This window comes from Micromys minutus (genome assembly GCF_963924665.1).
Source record: "Micromys minutus genome assembly, chromosome: 14".
In the NCBI taxonomy this organism is placed as follows: Eukaryota; Metazoa; Chordata; class Mammalia; order Rodentia; family Muridae; genus Micromys; species Micromys minutus.
This window is the reverse complement of record NC_137983.1, coordinates 775073-782213: the sequence shown is the minus strand read 5'-3', so window position 1 is coordinate 782213 and position 7141 is coordinate 775073. Positions and strand designations below refer to the sequence as shown.

The 7141-nt window shown below is 45.0% G+C and overlaps 1 pseudogene across 1 annotated transcript; it reads right to left on the bottom strand.

Moving 5' to 3' along the window:
- Positions 1-3623: 3623 nt before the first annotated feature.
- On the bottom strand, positions 3624-6198 carry LOC308429652 (mortality factor 4-like protein 1; annotated as a pseudogene). The gene is made up of 3 exons: positions 6132-6198; positions 5140-5235; positions 3624-4541 (listed from the first exon to the last, which is right to left on the bottom strand). The product of its transcript is annotated as a mortality factor 4-like protein 1 (transcript).
- Positions 6199-7141: the final 943 nt, after the last annotated feature.

The following is a 7141-nucleotide window of genomic DNA, read 5'->3' as shown; positions in this document are numbered from 1 at the left end:
TAGGCAAGATGGTCATTTTTACTACATGAATCTTGCCAATCCATGAGCATGGGAGATCTTTCCATCTTCTGAGGTCTTCTTCAATTTTTTTTTTTGGGGACTTGAGGTCCTTGTCATATAGATCTTTTACTTGCTTGGTTAGAGTCACACCAAGACATTTTATATTATTTGTGACTATTGTGAAGGGTGTTGTTTCTCTAATTTCTTTCTTAGTCCATTTATTCTTTGGGTAGAGGAAGGCTCCTGATTTGTGAGAGTTAATTTTATATCCAGCCACTTTGCTGAAGTTGTTTATCAGCTGTAGGAGTTCTATGGTAAAAATTTTCAGTCCCTTCTCTCCCCCAGGTCCTCCGCACTCCCTTCTCTTCCCTACTTCTACCCATTCCTCCTCTGTTTCTCTTCAGCAAATGCCTCCTGTGCATATCAATCAGCCATGGCATATGACCTGCAGCAGGACTAGCATCCTCTTCTCTTAAGGCTGGACAAGGAAACCTAGTAGAAGGAAAGAGCCCCAAAGACAGGGAGCAGAGTCAGAGACAGCACCTGCCCCTGCTGTTTACAAGAAGACTAAGCACGTCTGTAACATGTGCAAAGGACCTAGGTCAGTCCCATGCAGGCTCCCTGGTTGGTAGTTCATTCTCCCTATGGGCCCAGATTGACGGATTTTGTGTTTTTTCTTATGGTGTCTTTTACCCCTTTGGCTCCTGCAATCCTTCCTCCTCTGTTCCACAGGATTCCCCAAGTTCTGCCTAATGTTTGGCTGTGGGTGTCTCTGCATCTCTATCAGTTGCTAGGTGAAATCTCTCTAATGGCAATTGAGGTGGACACCAATCTGAGTATAGCAGAATATCATTAGGAATAAACTTATTGACTTTTTTTGTTGTTGTTGATGTTTTGCCAGTCTTGTTTGGCTCTATCCTAAGTCCCTGGGTTATCCAGTCTCTGGCTGCTGGCTATCCAGGCAATATCAGGGGTGGGGTCCCTGCTGTAGTATGATTCTTGAGCTGGACCAGCCATTGGTTAGCCACTTCCTCAATCTCTGTTCCACCTTTACTCCAGCATATCCTACAAGCAGGCAAATTGTAGGTCAAAATTGTGGCTAGGTTGAAGTCCCAGCCCAACCACTTAAAGTCTTGCCTGGTAACAGGACATGACCAGTGTAGGCTCCATTTCCCCACTGCTGGGAGTTTTCGCTAGGGTTACCCTCAAAGACTCTTGGCAGTTTCCACCGCCCTAAGTTTCTAGCTCATCCCAGAAATACTCCCTGATTCAGTTGTCTCTCCAATACTCTCTCATTCTGTCCTCCTCCCACCTGATCCCTCCTGTCCCCCACCCCCTTTCTGGTGGTTTGTACGAACGTGAGCCGAGTCTATCACAACAGCAATAAGACAACTAAAGGGGACCAAGAGGCTACAAACAGGAAAAGCAGAAGTCAACGTTTATTTGCAGATAATATGATAGTATATATGAGTGTAGTGCTGTCTCTTATTTATTTAAACTGTGACATAATTACTCCCAGGTGAAGGTAGAAGCTGAACCAAATGTATTCTAGGAATGTATGGCCATTGCCATGGGAACAGATGCACAGGTCCCTGTTGTCTTCAGGTGACATCCGTGCTGGAGGAGAATTGGTTCCTGATACCAACATAACTCCCCTTTTCTTATCATAACGAGAAGAAGAAAGGGGAAAAGAGAAAGCTGATGGTGAAAGTGGATAGAAGTGCTGTGTCTCTTAAGCTACTTCCTGCTGTCTTGGGGTGTCCTCAATTTTGGGGTGTAGCTGACTTTCACCATTGTGGTCCACTTGATAAATGTTCACATCAGGCTCCTCTGTGGATAGGGGCTAGTAATCCTGTAACAGGAACTAATGAATAGTTTGGTTAGAAATGTTTTGTATCTGTCACTGAAGGAATGTAGAAACAAGATTCATGTGGCAGGGAGCGAATAGTTAACATGGGGAAGATGACTAGGAAAGGTGTTATTACGAAAAGGAGTGTCCACTTCCTTAAAGGGTTTTTAAAAATCCAGCAATTGGAGGCCTCACATTCCTTGAAATTCTGCATGTCTGATTGTAGCTCCTGGATGTTATTTCTCACTGTCCTAGATTGGTTGACATAGAAACAGCATTCTTCTTGGAGGAGCAGGCAAAGACCACCTTCTTTAGCTGTCAGGACACCCAGCCCCCGTTGGTTCTGAAGAACCTCAGCTGCCAAAGAATCTATCTGTTTCTGGATAGTAGGTGTGGTCTCAAACCACTGTCAAGCTCGGAAGTGAACTTACTATATCGGGTCATGGAAGTAGCTACCCCTTACAATTCTAGTACCAGAATGGCTATTCCTGCAGCAACCAGGTGTGGCATGACCTGAACTGCCCTCTTATGTTGGGCAGCCATCATACCTACAGCTGGGATTGGCAGGGGCTCATTTCCCTGGGTTACCCCTAGTTCAGGAAGAGGGGCACCAATACGCCAACTCCTGACCAGCTGGTGGGTAGACGATAATATACCTGGGTTCCAAAGAGGATTGGCGTATTTTGGATTGCTGGGCACTGTGGCAGAGATGAGGTATCAAGGGTTGTTTTATTGCAGTCTAGGGAGCCTAGTGTTCCTACAGGATGTGTTCCAGATGTCTTGAAAGAGTTTGACATACCAAAAAGAGGGATAGAGAAAAGGTATGGAGTCATGGTGACATCAGAGTCAGAGCGGCTGACACAAGGTGAGGTAAGGCTACTTGAAAGCATCAGCAAAGAGGCTGTAAGCGGCAGTTGTGATTAGTTCCAGGGGGTACACACATAGCCAGCAGTCTTTAAAGCAACTGGGTCGGGTGACATTAAGAAGTTGGTAGGCTGAAGTCAAGGTCTGAAGCAAAGGGCAAAATGACAACTTCTTGCTATTTTTTTTTTTTAATTTAAAGAAAAAAATTATTGAAGATCTGAAAAACAACTTCTACAAGATTGACTTTTCCATAAAACTGCAGCTACACAATGCACTGCGTCTATCATGTTAAAACATGCATAAGACACACATACAAAAACCATAGGAACAAGCCACCATTCTTTAACATCTGAGCAAAGATAAAATGCTAAGGAACAACATGGATGACTTGCAAAGGATGTGCTCTTTAAGCACCATTTTAGGAAAAGAGCACAAATGGATGAGTGTTCTGTTATAGTCACTGAAGTGAATTTTGGCATTCGGAATCAGAGCATTTTGTCAGAGAGCATTAACACATAATATAAAAGTGCATAGTGTCAAAGGAACAGAACCATCAGCATTCAAAAGCAGCTTCGTCAAGCAGGCAAACACTCTTCAACATGTCTTTCTGTTGTCTATCACTGATACACTGGTAGAAACTTTGGAATGAAGAAAAGAAAGAAAAAAAGAGCAGTTGCTCCTTTTATTTTCTCTGTTTAAATTCAAACAGGAAACAAACATCAACTCTGTTAGACATTAATGGTCTTCAAAGGACATCATCGGTACAAGAGAAGGACTGAGAACCAGACTGTTCACAGAGACATAAGCACACATGAGAGAAAGCACGCATGAAAGAGAGCACAAGTGAGAGAGGGCACAGGTGAGAGAGGGCACAGGTGAGAGAGGGCACAGGTGAGAGAGGGCACATCCCTCACTCGGCTTTCTGATGGCACTCCGGAGGAGCCACTTCATAATCACTGGCACTGAACAAAGTTGCAGAATCTTTGCTGGGTACTTGAGGAAATCATGTAGATAGTTCAGTAAGAAAACAAGGCTTTTCTCAGCTAGAGGTGCATAGGCCAACATTGCTCCAGTTCCCACAAACAATCTCAGTAAATGTGGCGCTGCATACACCTGGGGCATGGGTGCATGCCGGTGATCGGCCAGAATTTCAGCGTACCGTGGTCTCTCACATAGAGTAGCTGAGTGCCCAACATTACACTGAAGTGCTCCTTTAACCCTGCCACAGCCTCATTAATGGCACACTTCTCTGTATTTCCTCAGGATAATCCTCCAAAATGGAGTCTACATTCTTCTTGGCAGAAAGATAAAAAAGCTGCTTTTGTCTGGTGATCAAGTCCCAGTCATCCACAAGCCATGACTTTAACTTCAACTCCGTTCATGAATGTTTCTTCATTTTTAACAGTAGGATCTACCCAGGCTCCCTTCTTCCCAGGAGGCTGCGGTGTCTCAGTGGCACTGCCACCATCTCCGTTTGCAGGTGTTTCCTGCTTGTTCTTTTTTGTTTGCACATCAGCGTTTTTCTGTTGCAGACGAGATGTCTTCTTCCCTGGAGCAGCCCCTCTCCTCTTTCCCTCTGCACATTGTTTCTGATTGGCCTTTTGAAGTTCTTTCTGTTTCTGCAAACTGGTGTCCACGTATTTGCATACTCTGATTTCTGGCACCCATTTGTCCCAATTTTTATTCCAACCACTATAATGGATAAAGTACTTCATGTGTTTGTTCTTTACTTCAACCTTTACACACTTTGATTTATAAAGAAGGAGCCCATGAAAGCACAGCACTCGCTCACCCTCCTGGAATTTAGGCTTCGGGTCCTGCTCGGGCGCTATTTATAAGGGATTTGCCACTTCCTCCTTCCATCACCCCCAACTACAGCCCCCTACTCTCTACCTCACCCAATTTGTTAGTGCCATTTATGAGGGGAGGATGTCAAAGAGGTAAGGACCTCGGAGAAGTGTTTGATTACTTCCCCTACTTTCCCCATATCTAGCAGTTGAACAATTGAGATATATTTTCTCTGAGTGTGGATAGTACTTACTGGGGACCTGGACTGGCTTTTACAGTGGAGCTTACCAACAACTCCTGCCTCCCACCTGGGATTCCATGGGTCTTGTAAGTAGAAAAAGAGTGTCTTGCATTGTTGATAGAAGTGATTGGTCTGTGATCCTAGCATATGTATCTGACAAGAACAATATGGGCAGCCTCCATATTTATCTGGCCATTTTTTACAATCACCTTTTATCTGGTCAAAGAGAAAGCAAGTAAAGAGATCATAATATTTAGATGGGATAACAGATACAGGGATGGCAGCAATTGGGATGGGTTCCTGGCATCCAGCCACGAAGCAGTTTCTTGTCCCTATTTGGAAAGACTGTTATCTGTGGGTGTTTCTTGAACCTCAAATCTTCAGATGTATGGGCTACCCTGGATGAGCACAAACAGAAGGGGGAGGATGACAAGTATGCTACAGATGTAAAAGAGGGTCAATTGGTGACCTAGGACTCCAAAGGCAAATTCATCTGGAGGGAAAAAAGACAAATCGGGTCAGGGAGATTTAAGGCTGGGGCCTTAAGGAGAGCCTGTTGGAGTTTTTAAAAGGGCTTGGTAACAGGTTTGAGAAGAGGTTTGTGAGGGGGCCTAACACCGCTTCATATAAGAGGCAAGAAAAGAGAGAAAAGAGAGAACCCCAGGAACATAAAATCTAGCTATTCCTAGTAATGATAAAATCTCTTCCTTTGTAGAAGGAACAGCTGGAGACCGAATTAGATTCTTTCTGTCTAAGGTAATAGCCTTGTGGGTTGGGGTGATTGTTAGTCCCAAACAGTTGACCTGAGGAGTGGACAGTTGGACTTCAGAAGGTGAGACCCTGCAGCCTCAACTGGAAAGAAAATTTAGAAGAACAGAGTTGTCAGCTTGGCTAATTTTTAAAGAGGGACTACAGAGAAGGAGGTCATCTATATAAAGTATAATCTTAGATTTAGTGAGAGACAAGGACAGTAAGTTAGAAGCCAGAGCCTAGCCAAACAGGTGTAGGCTGTCTCAGAACCCCTGAGGTAGGACAGTCCAGGTAAGCTAGGTAGAGAAATGGCTGTTAGGATCTGTCCAGGTAAAAACAAATATGTCCTGTGACCGGGTGTCTAGAGAGACAGAGGAAAAAATGCATCCTTGAGATATAGTGGAAAGAAGAGTGTAAGGATTAGCCACAACAGGATGGGAACCACTGCAGAATTGATGTGCCTGAGGTCTCGAACCAGGCAATAGATTTTGTTAGGCTTCTTAACTGCTAGTATAGAGGTGATAAAAGGAGAAGAGGTATGGTGAAGGAGGTTTTTTTTTTCTTAAGAGGTCAGAAATGATAGGCTTAAGTCCCCTGAGGCTCTGGAGAAAGAGAGGGTATTGAGCTTGGGTTATGTACCTGGTAGGGTACAGTAACTGGATAACAGCAGGAGAATGATGTTTAGCCACAGAGGGGTTCTGGACATCCCAGACTTGGGGGTTCTACCTGAGAAGCTGGTAAAGGAAACAAGTTTGTGTTAGTAGGTTGACTGGCTAGGAGAAGGAGCAGAGGGGCTACTGGAGGGCTTGGGTTTAAGAGAATGGGAGGAGCAAAGGAAATAGAGGCTCCCAACTTAACTAGAAGATCTCTTTCCAATAAGGAAATAGGACATATTTGCACTACCAAAAGGACATGGGTGAGAGGTACACCCCTAAAAATCCAAATAAGTGGTGGGGTCTGGTGAGGAAGGTAAGGTTGTTCTCCTACCCCGACAATAGGAAAATGGGTGGAAGGGGAAAGTGGATCCCCAAAACTTCTCCAGGACTGAGTAAGTGGTTCCAGTGTGTAAGAAGAAGGAGATGGGCCACCCATATACCATGATAGCTACCCATGGCTCTCTGCTGGTGATGGCAGTGGTTGGGTCAGGAAAGCTCGGGCCCCTTCAATCGTCCATGGCCAAGCCTGGGAGATCTTCTGGAGGGTTGTCTGGGAGTGATGTCCCTCTGTCCTGTACAACATGAGGGCAATAGACAGCCCAGTGTTCCTCCTGATGGCACCTGGGACACGGCCCTTTTGACGTGCAGAAGTTACAACAAGCTCTCGGCCAATGACCTTGTTGACCACATTTGCAGGACCTGATGAGGACCAAGAGTTCAGGGCAGTGGCTGGGGCTGCTCAGATAGTCTTTGCAAGCACAGCACGTGTGTGTGTGTGTGTGTGTGTGTGTGTGTGTGTGTGTGTGTGTGTGTCTTCGAGTCTTTTCATCTCTCTCATGGTACACTTTAAAGGCCAGTGCCAACACTTCTGCCTGTGAAGTTAGGAGCCCCTTCTCCTGCTTTCTAAGTTTGGTTTTATGTTGGGGTAGCTCTGGGAAAGAAGTAGGTCATCAGAAGTCACTTACCTTCTGGGTCCCAGAGTCCAGATTAGTG